Genomic DNA, 13754 nt, shown 5'->3' with positions numbered 1-13754 from the left:
GCTTGATCTCAGCAAAGTCTGTCAGCAGAGCCTTAGGTGACATCTGGGGTATTTTTATTGACTTCAACAGTGCTGCCTATTCCTAGCACTCATGGAATAACTTTGAAATCTAAAGGGCATCTTAGGAAGAAGGATCGGGACTCTAAAGCTCTTTCTTGTTTTAATATCTGTGGTATACAATCATTTCTTCTAAATAATAGCTAATATGCAGCGAACATTCAATTACATTGTAAGCACTGTTCTAGGTATTTATAATGCATTATTTAATTCTCACAAGAATCTTTCAAGTTAGGCATATTATTGTCTCCATTTTCAAGGTTAAGAAATTAATGACCAGAGAATTTAAGTAACTTGCCCAAAGTCTCACAGCTAGGAGATGTAGGATCCAGAAATCAAACACAGGTGTCTCTAATCACAAAGGCCTTGCCTTAAGCCACAGCCCCAGGGGGTTACTGGGGCTAGCAGTTTGCACAGGAGAAGGAACTGGGAGGGATCCAGGCAAAAAGAAGCTTCTTAAAAGGAACGAGGGCTCAAGGTGAGCCTAGATCTCATGACAGGTACAGTTCTGTCAATGCTCAGCACCCTGGCCTTCTGTGTCCCCCACTCACAGCTCACAGCCTCTCAAGAACTGCTAAAACAGAACGGAGCTGGCCACAAAACGGTGGTGAAAGCTGATAGAATGGAAACGTTTCAGGTCAGCTCTCACTAAAACTTCTGGTTTGAAATCAGGATAGCCCGGGGGCGGGGGGTGGGGGGAGACAACAAAAAACAGAACAGATGGTCATTCTCAAGAAAGTTTCCTTTAAGAAATGGAATTCCTTGTCCTTATTTAACACAGAGTAAACCCTATCTTCAGTGTCTTGCATCTCTACCTAGCTACAAGTATTCTAACTTCTTAAGTGTAAGACACACATAGCAATGGTGTGAAGAGAGTGGTACAGCTGGCTAACAGTGATTCGCATACGTATATAAATGCTAGTTGATAGAGACCCTTTCACTATTTTAGCAAGTTGCTGTGAATAATTCTGAATCTGAGACCACTAGCTATTTTAAATGCTCAGCAATAATTGAATACAGCTGTTTGAACATTTCTAAATGATTTCTATTTCAGAGTTAGGAAACACCAGAGAGACTTTTGCTCTAGTTACAAAAAAAAGAATTTATTCTTGTGAACGCTAGTTCTAGAAAAATAATTGTATACGTGTTGGAGGAGAAAAACCATGCAGACCTTTCTACATGTAATATATAAACACCAGTTCCAAGCCCTGCCTATCAACTCATAAAAGGAAAATATAATTTAAAATGTCTATTTTTTAAGTTGCTCCCATGAATTATTATAAAGAGACCCATATTTTCTGTTCATCAAAAATAATTTTTACATGGTAACTCTAGAAAGTTTAAAATAATAGAACTTTCTCCTTGAAAGTGTTTCAGTTACTGTTGCTGAATAAAAACTACCTTGAAATACAGCAGCTTAAAACAACAACCATTTTTAATATGTTCATGGATCCCATGGGTCAGGAGTTTAGATAAAGCACAAAAGAGATGTATTCATTCTGCTCCGTGATGTCCGAGAGCTCAGCTAGGAAGACTTAAATGCCGAGAGCGATTCAGAGGCCGGGGGCTGCAATCCTATGGGGGCTGCTTCACACACCCATATCTGGCAGCTGGGCTAAGATGCTTCGAAGAGTAGGACTGCCGACCGATGCATCTACATGTGGCCACTCCATGGCTTCCTCGCAGCGTGGCGACCTCAAGGCTCCAAATGCAAGTGTTCCGGCAAGCAAGGCAGGAGATGAATCACCTGTTATGACCCATAGCCTCACTCCCACCACACTCTTTTGGCCAAAGGAGTCAAAAACCCACTTAGATTCAAGGGGAAAGGCACATATCGCCTGTATATAAAGAAGTGACAGGTCACTTTGTAGAAGAGCATGTGAGATGGGAGTTGTTGCAGTCGTCTTTGAAAAAATACAATCTGCCATAAGAATAAAAAGTGCTAAAGTGGTTCAAGATGCACATAAGTTGACAACTGGAGGGAAAAACTTAATTGGAATGAGCTCCTTGAAGGTATAGATATTTTACCCAGGATAGAGTTAACAACAATGGCAATAATGACATTAACTAAATGTTACAGTGTTCACTGTGTGCCAGACACTGTTCTAAGTGTCTATATTAACTCAGTTCATCCTTAGTGGAAACTGAGTTACAAAGAGGTTAAGTAACAAACCCAAAGTTATACAGCTAGAAACCAATAAAACCAGGCTTTGAGCCCTGGCAATTCGACTCTGTTTGCTGTGTACTTTAATCATTCCACTATATTTCCTCTCCAATCCAGTGGGAGAAATAGCAAACTATAAATTGACATTTATTATTTCTAGGCCATGCTAGGGAATGGGGATTGATCTTTATTGATTGCCCATCCCATGCCAGATATTATGTTCCACAGGTTACAATAACCCTATGAGGTAGGTATTATTACTGCCATCTTACAGAAGAAAGAATTGAGGTTCAGAGGTGTTAAGTAACTTGCCCAAAGTCACAGAGCTGTCAAGCGGTGGCCCTGGGATTCAAAACTGGATTTATCAATTTATTTATTCAACTCATCTACTCTTTTCATCGCTCCGTAGCTATAGTCTACCTACTCTCAAACGTTTTTGTGTAAAGGTACATTCAAAATCATTCACTATGGAGTCTTTTGCTCTTTGACAGTATGGCATTTTGGGGGACATAGCTGAATAAGTCAGAACTGCTAAAATCCCTTTGCTCGATTATGGATCTTTGGGAACTAATGTTGAAATGTTTGTGTTCCTTTGTAAATTCTTGTTAGACATGACCCATAATTTTTAGGTAATGAATCTGAATTCAAGAAGTATTTTTTTCCTTCTCTCTAAGAATATGACTTATTGACTACCTGACATTTTCAAGAATTTATCTTTGGCCCTAGCAACCATTAAGTGAGTAGTAACTGTTCTGCAAAGGTCTGTTTGCTTGATCTTCAGCTATAATTTGATAGGCACTCAACCATAACATTCTGATTATGAAGCACTTAGGGAGAATGGTATCTGCGAGATGCTTTCTAAGTATTTTCTTACCTTGTGCTTTTTCCTCTCAGTCTCCAATCTCAACTGTGCTGGGCCTTTAAATGATTCTAGGAGGATTTCTTGAACTGTTATAGAAGAAAGGGGCAATTTGATTTTGGAATCCAAAGATATTTGTATATTCTTCTTTATTCCATCAATGTGATGGACAACTTCAGCTCCTGTGCCAGACGGCTCTCTTTAGACTTGCTTCTTGTGCTGATAACTGAAGTGTTAATTCATTCATGATCTGTGGATTCAGAGGGTTACACTATTTATCCTTTTCTTCAACAACAAAAATGGCACCAACTATATCATTGCTTAAAGACTGACATTATGCTTTCCAGAGCTAGGACTTAGTGGGCTTTCCTAGGCTTTATCCACAAAACAAGTTGAGAGTTTCCAGTTATCAATGCTCTGATTAAGTTATAATGACATTATTTGGAATCACATCTGTTCCTAACAGGATGGAATTTAAATTAATGACAGGAGATCAAGGAGAAGTCACAAAAATCTTAAAACAGTTACAGAATCTACCAACATACTATTCAAGCATCAATACAAACAGGAATCTAGTGAGTAAATGATCTTTCTGATGAGGATATAACAGCCATTTAGATGTGTTTATTTTAGTTCATTTTCTACTACAGAAGCTCCTCATTAAGAAGCCGAACTCTTTTCATCTTAGCGTATGTTTAGTGCCTAGCATATAGTACATTTTTAATAGATGTTTACTGACTTGTTTAGCATTATCTCAGAAACTTGCTCACAGGACTTTGTTTAAATGTGGAATCTCTCATCAGAAACTCAGTCAAGAAGGGGCAGAATCTTTTTATATGTAGCTCAAATCTCCCAATTCTCCAGCCCAGTACTCTCCATTTGAAATCATCTTAAGCATTCAGTGGTCTAAGGTACATTAAGTAATAACTGTGATTTACTCATAATCCCACTGAAAACTTTATTTATAACTCTCCTAATCTCCTTAAGGGCTCCAGAACTGTTCACAGTACTTAGCACATATAGTGGGTACTTAGTATAATTTGCTGAGTGATTGCAATGACTGAATCATCCATCTTATTAGGAAAAGGTTTTCTATTAAGTTCCATCTCAGTCACAGAAGTTACTCATCAAATCCCTTTCTGGATGAAACTGCTGTTCTTTGCAAATATTTAAGATATGCATGCTTTGGTGTTTGCCTTCAATTTTATTCAGGGGGCATTGGAAGGAGAGGAGGCCATCTCCTTCTGTTTTTTGAGGCATACTAAATTCAATCTTCATCCAGATTAAAAATACGTACATAAAAAACAGAATTATCTTAACCTCATTACAAGAAAAAGAAACATACTCAAGCTAGTTGAAATAAAGAAGAATTTATTGTAAGAGTCTGAAGAAATCTTGTGACTAATGATACAGCTGAGGACTTATGAGAATTCATCTTAAGGCAGATCGCTTCTCTTGGTCTTTCTCAGAATATTCTCTTTACTTCTTTTTGCGTGTTGGCTCCACCTTTCCTATGGAAATGAGCTTCTTCTACAGGCCTTGTCGCGTCTGCTTCCCCATAACTTCAGCTGTTTTTAACTTGCATTTAGCTACATTCTTAATTTGGCCATAAAACTAATTCTATTACTAATTATTTACAACCTTATGGCTCTGGAGCCTAAAATTTCAATTGATTCAGTTTCTGTGTTTCAATTTCCAAAATTTCTAGGAGGATTTGAATGGTCTAGCTTGAGTCACATGCCTACTTTGGGTCCAATTACCAAGGGGATGATTTATACCCCTTCAGAGCTTTTAGGAGGTAAAGTTCTCTAAAAATGGGGTGTGGGAAAGAGGAAATGATGGATTATCTAGAACAAGAAGCTTCAAAAATTATCATGAAAATTTGTCTTTGGAAGAAGGAGATACTTTTGATTAGATTGTGATAAGAACATATAAAAATGATGAAAATTCATTCTTTGTAGCTAATACTACTTCACTTTTTATTGCTAAAATACATCTTCTCTCTGAATCTGCTATTTCTCTCCCACAAATTATCTTTAGAGGATAATTTTTTTGAACCCTGGCCTTGTGAGTCCTAAGTTAGAAGCCAAATAACAAAGATAAATCCTTCGAACATTTCTCGTTGCTTCTGGCAGTTTCATCTGTAATGAACATTTGCACTAAATTAAAGTAAAGTTGGAGATAGTGGAAATCAAACTCCAGGGAACAGACTGAAAAATCTGGGGATACTTTTGAAGCTTAAGAAGATGAAAGAGATTGTAAGTAGTCTTGAACTTTTCTTTGATAATTTACTCATTTAAAAATCTGCTTTCTTCAAAAATAGTACATAAGTTTATTAAAGAATTAACTTTGGAAAATATGGATAATCTTACATCTTAAAGATTAGAATAAAGGCTGACTAGAAATGACTGTAAGTTTGAACATTAAATTTTTTAAAAATGGTGTCATTTTAATGTAATTGTAGAAAACTTATAATGTTAATACCCTGTTACCAAGAGCTTGCTTCTATTCAGCCCTAAATATCCCACCTACACTATATTTATAGTACCTGTCAACCCACAGTAGCTTCCACTGAGGCAATCTCTACTTGAGAGAGAGAGAGAGAGCACACATGCCATTGGCAGCTATGTTTTCTGCCATTTGACTCTTCAGCATTAGCACAGGTGGTGACAGGATGGGGAGAAATGACCCAGCCCAAGACTGACCTGTAACTCCTGATACTCAAAAGACGTATTGAGCCAATCGTATTCCCTCTTTCAGGAATGCACAGTAAAAAATGCCAAGAGAAGGAACTCAGAAAGTATTATAAGGAAAAGAGTTGACCTATTATCACTTAGAGGGACTTGATTTCCAATATGTTCTGCAAGAGTCAAAGAGGAAACCCGCATAGAGAGAGAAAGAGAAAAGCAGCGACACGTTAGATATCAGGCATCCTCCGAGGGATTGACAGGCCTCTGGTCCCTAGAACTGCCCCAGTTCTGTTTTTATTTCATGTGGAGACTTACGGCAAAACCTCCCTTTTCTTAAAGTATCACAAGTGGCTCTCTGTTTCTTGTAGCTCAAAAGGCCAAACTTCAACGCCGTCTTATCTAGCGTTCATGTAAAAAGGCCAAGAGCTGCCAACTTGCATTAGACAATGAAATGGGATAATTTGATATTCATAATACTGACACTGATCCTTTGAAAAATGAAATTTGAAAAAATTTGCCGTTAGAAGTGATGCAAAGCACTTGCATGTCGGCCTGTTTTCAGCTGGGACCTCTCCCTCACGCATGCTGACAGAGGCAAACTTAGCAGCTGGCTAAAGGCTCAGCTACAGAAGACACACCCACCAACAGAGGAGCGACAAACTTGTGGTGCTCAGAGGTGACCAGATCACTCCAGTCCAGGGTCTATTGAGAACAGATTGGGTGACGATGGAGATGTCTTTCCAGTTCAGAACAAGCAAGTGTGAAGCATCAGAAGGGCACTGAAGTCGAAGTAAGCTTTTAGTCACCCTATGTACAGTAGTCACTCTGGCAGTTAGGGTGGAAGTGATCCGGAGGGAAGCTAGATGTGCCAGTCCCTCTGTAGCAATGAAGAGGTGAATGGCTTGCTCACCCCGAGGGAAGTGTGAGTGTGTGTGTGCATGAGCGTGCGTGCGTCCTCACGCGGTGCAGAGGCAGCAGCGCAGTGAGCTGAGATGAGCCTCTAATCACTGGTATCCGCTAAGAGCAAAACGGCTGTCTTGTCTGCTCGGGGAGAGTGTTGGGTGCTTCAAATGGCCTCAAGAGCTTTACGCTCTTACTGAAAGGTCAACCAGGACAGCTTATAATTTCCCCAGTGTACTGTGAATAGGCATCTTTTACCCTGTGCTTTTAGTCACTTTGGGACAGAGTGATACATCTAGTTAGTTAAGTTGTCCTACATGCTAGAAGCGCATGTATGACAAAAACTGCTGATAATGTTAGACATATAAAAGGACATTCGGCCAATATTGCCAATAGGTATAAATTAAAAATTAAAAAATTAAAAAAGCAATTAGGAGGCACTATAGCATATTACTATATAGCATATGGATTCTAGAACCAGATATTTTGGGTCTACAGCCCAGTTCCACTGCTTATTACCTGTATAATCTTGATCAAGTCACCTAAATTCTCCATATTTCATTTTTTTCATCTATTTAATGGGAATAATGACCACAGTATCTATCTTATTTGGTTACTGTGAGGATTGAATGTGTTAATTTGTATGAAGCATGTACAACAGTGCCTGGCACATAATAGACATTCAGTAAGTGTTATTATCTATTGCACATTAAAAATAAGGCTTAGAAAGAGACTTACTGAAGACCATACAACAATCAGCCAAAAAGTTCCTGTTTGATCCTCTAAAATAAAACTAAACTTTCCATTTTTCAATAAAATGTTACCCATATTTTATTCTCAATTATAGGCAGAGCAAACTAAAGAATGAAAAGTGAAATTTTACACTAAAGGTGATGTCCTTCTTTAATTTGCTTTTGTGTTTTCCTCTCTTTTTTTTTTTTTTTCCTTTTTTGGTCACTGAGCTGTTCTGACTTCACTGTCCTTCTTTCTGCAATAATACACATGAGTAGAGTCCCTTGGCTGCCCTTCAGGCAGTGTATGCCCTTCAGATGTTCTAGAACCACACCATTAAAACAATCCCTGAGCTCAGCACAAGATCTGGCACAGAGTGAACACTCACTGTTGATTCACTTATTCTAAGTGATCGAATGTCAATTTCTTGCCATTTTGACCTCGTCGTCTCCTATCTCAAAATCTTCAACAAGACTTCTCTTTTTCAACTTTAAATTATTTATCCTATATTTCAAATCTTTCAGTGGTCCCACCTGGGGTGAACTTCCTTACCTTCTTTTAACTAGTTGGCCCCTTTTATTGTTCCTTGCTTACTTCAGTTAATGTATCTTCTTACCCGCTTTTATCCCACACATGGTACTAAATATAACTCCTTCTATACTTTAACATTTTGTTTACACTCAAATTTTCCTGCTTCCTCTCCATGGGAATCGTAGTAGACAATTTGGGGGTGTTTTCAAGGCCCACATCCTGTCTCCTCCGAAACTTGCTTCCAGAGCAGCTATATTCGAACTTCACGACCATGCCCCTTACTCCAAGCTGATGGGACAAAGGGTGTTTTTGGTTTTTGTTTTAAGCCACTAAGTTATGGGGTGTTTTCTTTTGTAGTAACAGGTTGTACAATCATTATCCTCAGAAGTTGCTTAATAAAATCTGTAATCATGAATGAAAAAATACGCTTAGAGATGTAGACATCTTGAATTAATATCCATATGTTTTTATTATAAAAAGATGATGGAATGAAACAAAAACTTCTCTATTGAATATGATGTATACCACCAAACATATGGTAAGTCTGTGATAAATGCCAGAAAGAATAGGAATTTTAAAATGCCTAGAGGTGGAGGGAGAGGGCAAGGGATTTGATTTTTAAAGATTTTTTGTGTTAGCTTTTCGCATCTGTTGGTCTGGACATAGAGAAAGACACAGTTAATAAAATGCTTAACATTTAATAAAGTGCTCCTAATTTCATAGAAGAAATAATTTGGTTTGTTCAGTGAAGATTCTTTATTTCCCTTGTGAATTTGTGGCTTGTTTTTGGTCAGCTGCAAGTTCTTTCTGGAATATTGATTTAAGCCAATCACTGCATGAGGACTGAGCACAAGAGGGGACAGATTCCTCGTATAATTGACCAGTCACCAAGCAAAGAGAAAGGTTAATAGGAACTTAAATTTACCAGGCAGGTGAATATTTTGTGAATTAATAGTTTTGATTTTTGTGAGTCTTAAAGTGTGATGAAGCTGCAACCTTGGTTTAAGGTCTTTTCAAAGGAATGAAAAATGTCATTTTGTCTTATTATTTCACTTAGGGGAGTAGTTAAAACTTTTAGCTATCTGATGCCCATTCTTACTCTAAGCATTGACCATGGGGGTCAGTTCCATCTGTGCTGAGCTGTGTGTATCAGCGTGCCCTTGAATTTCTCATGTGAAGTGGCACGTGATAATGGAGATTAGGTCACTCTGCTGCATGTGTCGATTTTATAACTAAACATACCCAATCATTTCACATATGCAAATGCAATGGCTAAATTCAAAAGATTATGAAAAGGTAAGAATAAAACGTGCATTCAGTATCAGTTAAGTCAAATGGATATTCATAAGCAATTTGGAGATGGATGAAATATGAGATCAAAATTTGAAATCTAGCTTCCTGATATCAGCTCATCTTTTCATACTTCCCTCATAATCATGTTATTGTTTAGCATCTGACAGTTTAGAAAGCACTCTCATTTGGGTTCATTTCTTATTTAGATTCCAAAGTCCTAGTTGCCACAACTGAAACATTTCACAACTAGCAGTAAAGCTACAGATTGTGCAGATTCTGCAGCCAGAGTCTCACACCCTCCCTCACTGTCTCTCATTCTGGGATCAGATTTTACCTCCCAAATGTGAGCCTCTGGGACTGAGTCTCCTGCTCTCTTACTTACAGCTGTCCCACTTGCTCTATCTATCACTGTGCCTTAACATAACAGGTCCTAAATAAATATTAAATTGATATATTATCACAAGGCTGCACAAAACAAGTATAGGGAACTTTCAACATGTTTATTAATTCATTATTATTTAATATTTCCACATTTTTCCTCCTACAATATTATTACTGTAGTTTCATTCAAAATGACAATATTATGTGTTTTAATATGTTGTAGTACATAAGTTACTGTCACATGCATTATCTCTTTTAATTTTCTCAAAAATCTTGTTGAGATATACAACTATAAAATTATTATTCCTATTTCACAGATGGGATAATGGAGGCAGGCATAAAGAGATCGAGTGATACAGAACTCAGGTCTCTCTGCTAAACGAGCCCTTTTTTCACTCATTTAGGATGCCTTTCTTCTATCTGATTAACTTCTTTCCTTGAGTGCCTGTCTCAGTGGTGAATGAGAGTAGGGAGGCCCTCTTCCAGAACTACCTCACTGCTATAAGTTCCCTTCACTGTTTGCAGTAACTCTGGCCTTTGGATAAGAATGTAAAAATGAATTATTTTATTCAAAAACCATTTATCATGTAGCTTCCCAAATGTGTATCTTGATTTCAGCAAAGCATTCTACAATCTCATGATATCTATGTAGGTAACATTGCTAGATGAGTTTATTTTTTATTGTTTCAACAACCATACCCAACTTTCCAGTGACTTCCAACATCGAGGAAAAGAAAATCAAATGTTCATATAATTACCCTGATGCCCTGTATGATCTGGCACCTACCTACCACTCCAATTTTATCTTATACTTCTTTACTGCTTCTTCAGTAAGCTCCAGCAACATGGGGTCTTTCTCTTCCTAATATATGCCAAGCTCTTTGCTACCTTAGGGCATTTGTACTTGCTGTACCTTCTGGATGAAATATTGTCAATCTCTCTAATCTCACATAGGTGACTCTGTGTTATCATTCAGTCATCTGCTCAAGGGCCTTCTTGAAGAAGCTTTTCCTGATCTTGTTAAGTGAAAAAAGTTAGATATAGGATGGTGTATATAGTGTATAGTGTGCTGCCATTTTTCTGTATTTTGTTAAAGATTATTTACACAAACATACACATATATAGAAAATAGCACTGGAAAGATACACAAGAAATTGATAACAGTGGTTTCCATTAGGGAGAAAAACGGCAGGATGAAATTCAGATTAAGAGAATTTTTACTTGTTTGTATTATTTGAATTGCTTGTCATCTGTATGTACTACTATTAAAATAATTAAAGCTTCTTTAAAAGAATGAGAAAAATAATGAGGAAAAACTCATTGAATTGTTCAAACTTTACAAATTGGAAATAGAATAAGAATAAATATTTAATAGTTCACTTAATTCCTGGTGAAATGGACCCTGCTTAAAAGCAGTTCATCTGACAAAACCCTAAAATTTTATTGATCACAGGCTCAGTGTGACCTGACTATGTGGCTGTTAAAAAAGGTGAATGTATTCACCCAACATCAGCAGAATACACACCTTCCTCAAGTGCACGTAAATCACATGTTAGGTCACAAAATGAGTCTTAGCAAATTTAAGAAGATTGAAATCGTATCAAGTATCTTCCCTGATCACAATTGAATGAAACTAGAAACCAGTAGCAAGGAAAATTAGAAAACTGACAAACACCATATGTAGAAATTAAACCCACGCTCTTGAACAGTCAATGGGTCAAAGAAGAAGTCAAAAAGGGAATGTTATAAAAGATATAGGATCTCAAATAAATAACCTAACTCTACACCTCAAGGAACTAGAAAAAGAATGAACTAAGTGCAAAGTTAGCAAAAGAAAGGAAATAAAGATTAGAGCAGACATAAACAAAATTCAAAAAGAATAGAAAAAGAAATCAACAAAACTTAGGGTTGGATAAAAGACATGGCATATACATGCAATGAAATGTTATTCATCCATAAAAAGAAAATCTTTTCATGTGCTATAATATGGAAGAAATTTGAGGACAATTTGCTAAAGAAAACAGAAGGACAGATACTGCATGATTCCACTTACATGAGGTATCTAAAGTAATCAAACTAATGGAAGTAGAAGGTACAATGGTGGGTGCCGGGGAATGGGGAAAGGGAGAAACGGGGAGTTGCTGTTTAATGAGTATAAAGTTTCAGTCATACATGATGAAAAGTCCTAAAGATCTGCTGTACAATATTATACTTAGAGTTAACAATACTGTAGTGTACTCTTAAAAATTTATTAAAGGCAGATCTCATGTTATGTGTCTTTTACCACAATAAAAAAAAAAGTGAGTGCATCTTACAACAGCAATCAAAGAAAAGGAAATAAAATTACCACCTGTCAAATTAGTAAAGATTTAAAAATGCTTGTGAGAGTTCCCTGAGGCAGGCTTTCTCATTTACTGCTAGTTACAGTATAAATTGGCAGGAGCAAACATTTTTAAAAATGCTTTGGAAATATGCATCAAAGGGTCTTAAAAATATTTATGCCCTTTGATGTAATAATGTTGCTTGTAGGAATCTGTTCTCATGCAGTAATAACAAATATAAATATGTTTATTATTTATAAGACCCCAAATTAGAAATCTTTCAAATGTTTCATAAGAAGGGAATGGTTAATAAAAGTTGATACATATGATGAAACAACAAAAATGTTTATGAAGTTTCAGTGACAAGAGGTAAACTGTAAAGGGTAATTGTATACAGTATTATCACAACTATGTCAAAAAATTAACAATAAAGATGAAGGAAATACACAAAAATGTTATATAGGGTTACTTCTGGGCAATGAGACTATAGATATTTAAAATAAGATTCTTTAAAATCCTTTTTGCACTTTTCCCAAAATTCTGACAAAGAGCTCAGATTACTCTTCCAATCAGGAAAAAAAAAAGTATAATTTAAAAGTGAAATATGATATAGGTTTCATGAAAAAGATGATCAGTTTTCCAAACATATATTTCTGAAAGTATCTTCTTCTTAGTTCTTGCAAGCATAAACATGTACGATAGAATGTAAAATAACCAAAAATTAGACTTAATTCTAGACTTAATTCTACTGCAAGGTATATTGATTGATTTTATTTAAGGCATAATTAAACAAACTTTTTCACAAAATCTTTAATTCTAACTTAAAGGAGGTAGAAATAACAGGAAGAGAAATCAAAAGAAAGCCTCACATTATTTATTCGTGTAGTAAACACATGGCTTCTGGTCATCCAAGAACTAGAATCAACTCCCTCTGTGTTGCTACGGGTGGGTCATCCTCTTGAAGGAGAGTGGTTTAGGAGAGACAGAACAGGAATGGCGAGCAGAGTGGGAAGGAGAGGGTCTGCCCTGACAGCCAGATCGGCCAAACCCACTCTGGCTCTCAGTGGGTTGGCAGATGGCACAGCCAGATTGTCCCACCAGCCTGGAGCTACTAACTAAAACAATTACATTCAAGAAGAGATAAATTCATGCTACAATCAGATTCCTAATATAAGCTGGGGATAGTGGGAGTAATGTTCTAATTGGCTTAAGTTGTGAGCAGAAAACTCTAATAAGGGATGGGCAGAGAAAGGTGCAAGCTGGCTTCCATAGGGACACAAACCACTGATTCTCTGAGAAAATCGAGTTTATGTCCCACTACTCTGCTTCTTCCCAGCCCCGCCATTTAATCTCACATGAGATGTGTTCTTTTACCTTCACTCACATATTTCCTTGAAATCAGAGAAAGTAAATTTGGGGACCTTGAGCACAATCTTGAAAATAGATAGGGTTTTGATGGTCCCATGCTGCGTTTAAAAAAACTAACCCCCAAAACTTGAATGAGTTGACAACAGTTAAAAATTGAGAGATTTGGCATAAAAATCAGGATTTGGGGCTTTTGAAATATAATTAAATTTAGGAATAGGGAGCTAATATTGTCACATGGCAACGAATCAGCTGGATAGGAGTGGCAGATGCCCCGTTAAGATGGCACAGGCTTACCAATTTGCCACTGTCTTCACTCAGCCCATTTGCCCTTTTGGATTCCTGGCCCCCGTATTAATTCCTGAGGATTTCAGTTCTCAGAGCGGAGTATAAAACTGATCCGTAAGCCCTAAGCTGCCTAGGATAAAAAGCCTCCACTGACACAAAAACTCATTCAAAGC

This window comes from Pteropus vampyrus, unplaced genomic scaffold (assembly GCF_000151845.1).
Source record: "Pteropus vampyrus isolate Shadow unplaced genomic scaffold, Pvam_2.0 Scaffold15, whole genome shotgun sequence".
Lineage (NCBI taxonomy): Eukaryota > Metazoa > Chordata > Mammalia > Chiroptera > Pteropodidae > Pteropus > Pteropus vampyrus.
The sequence above is the reverse complement of the archived record's forward strand: the minus strand, read 5'-3'. Positions refer to the sequence as shown.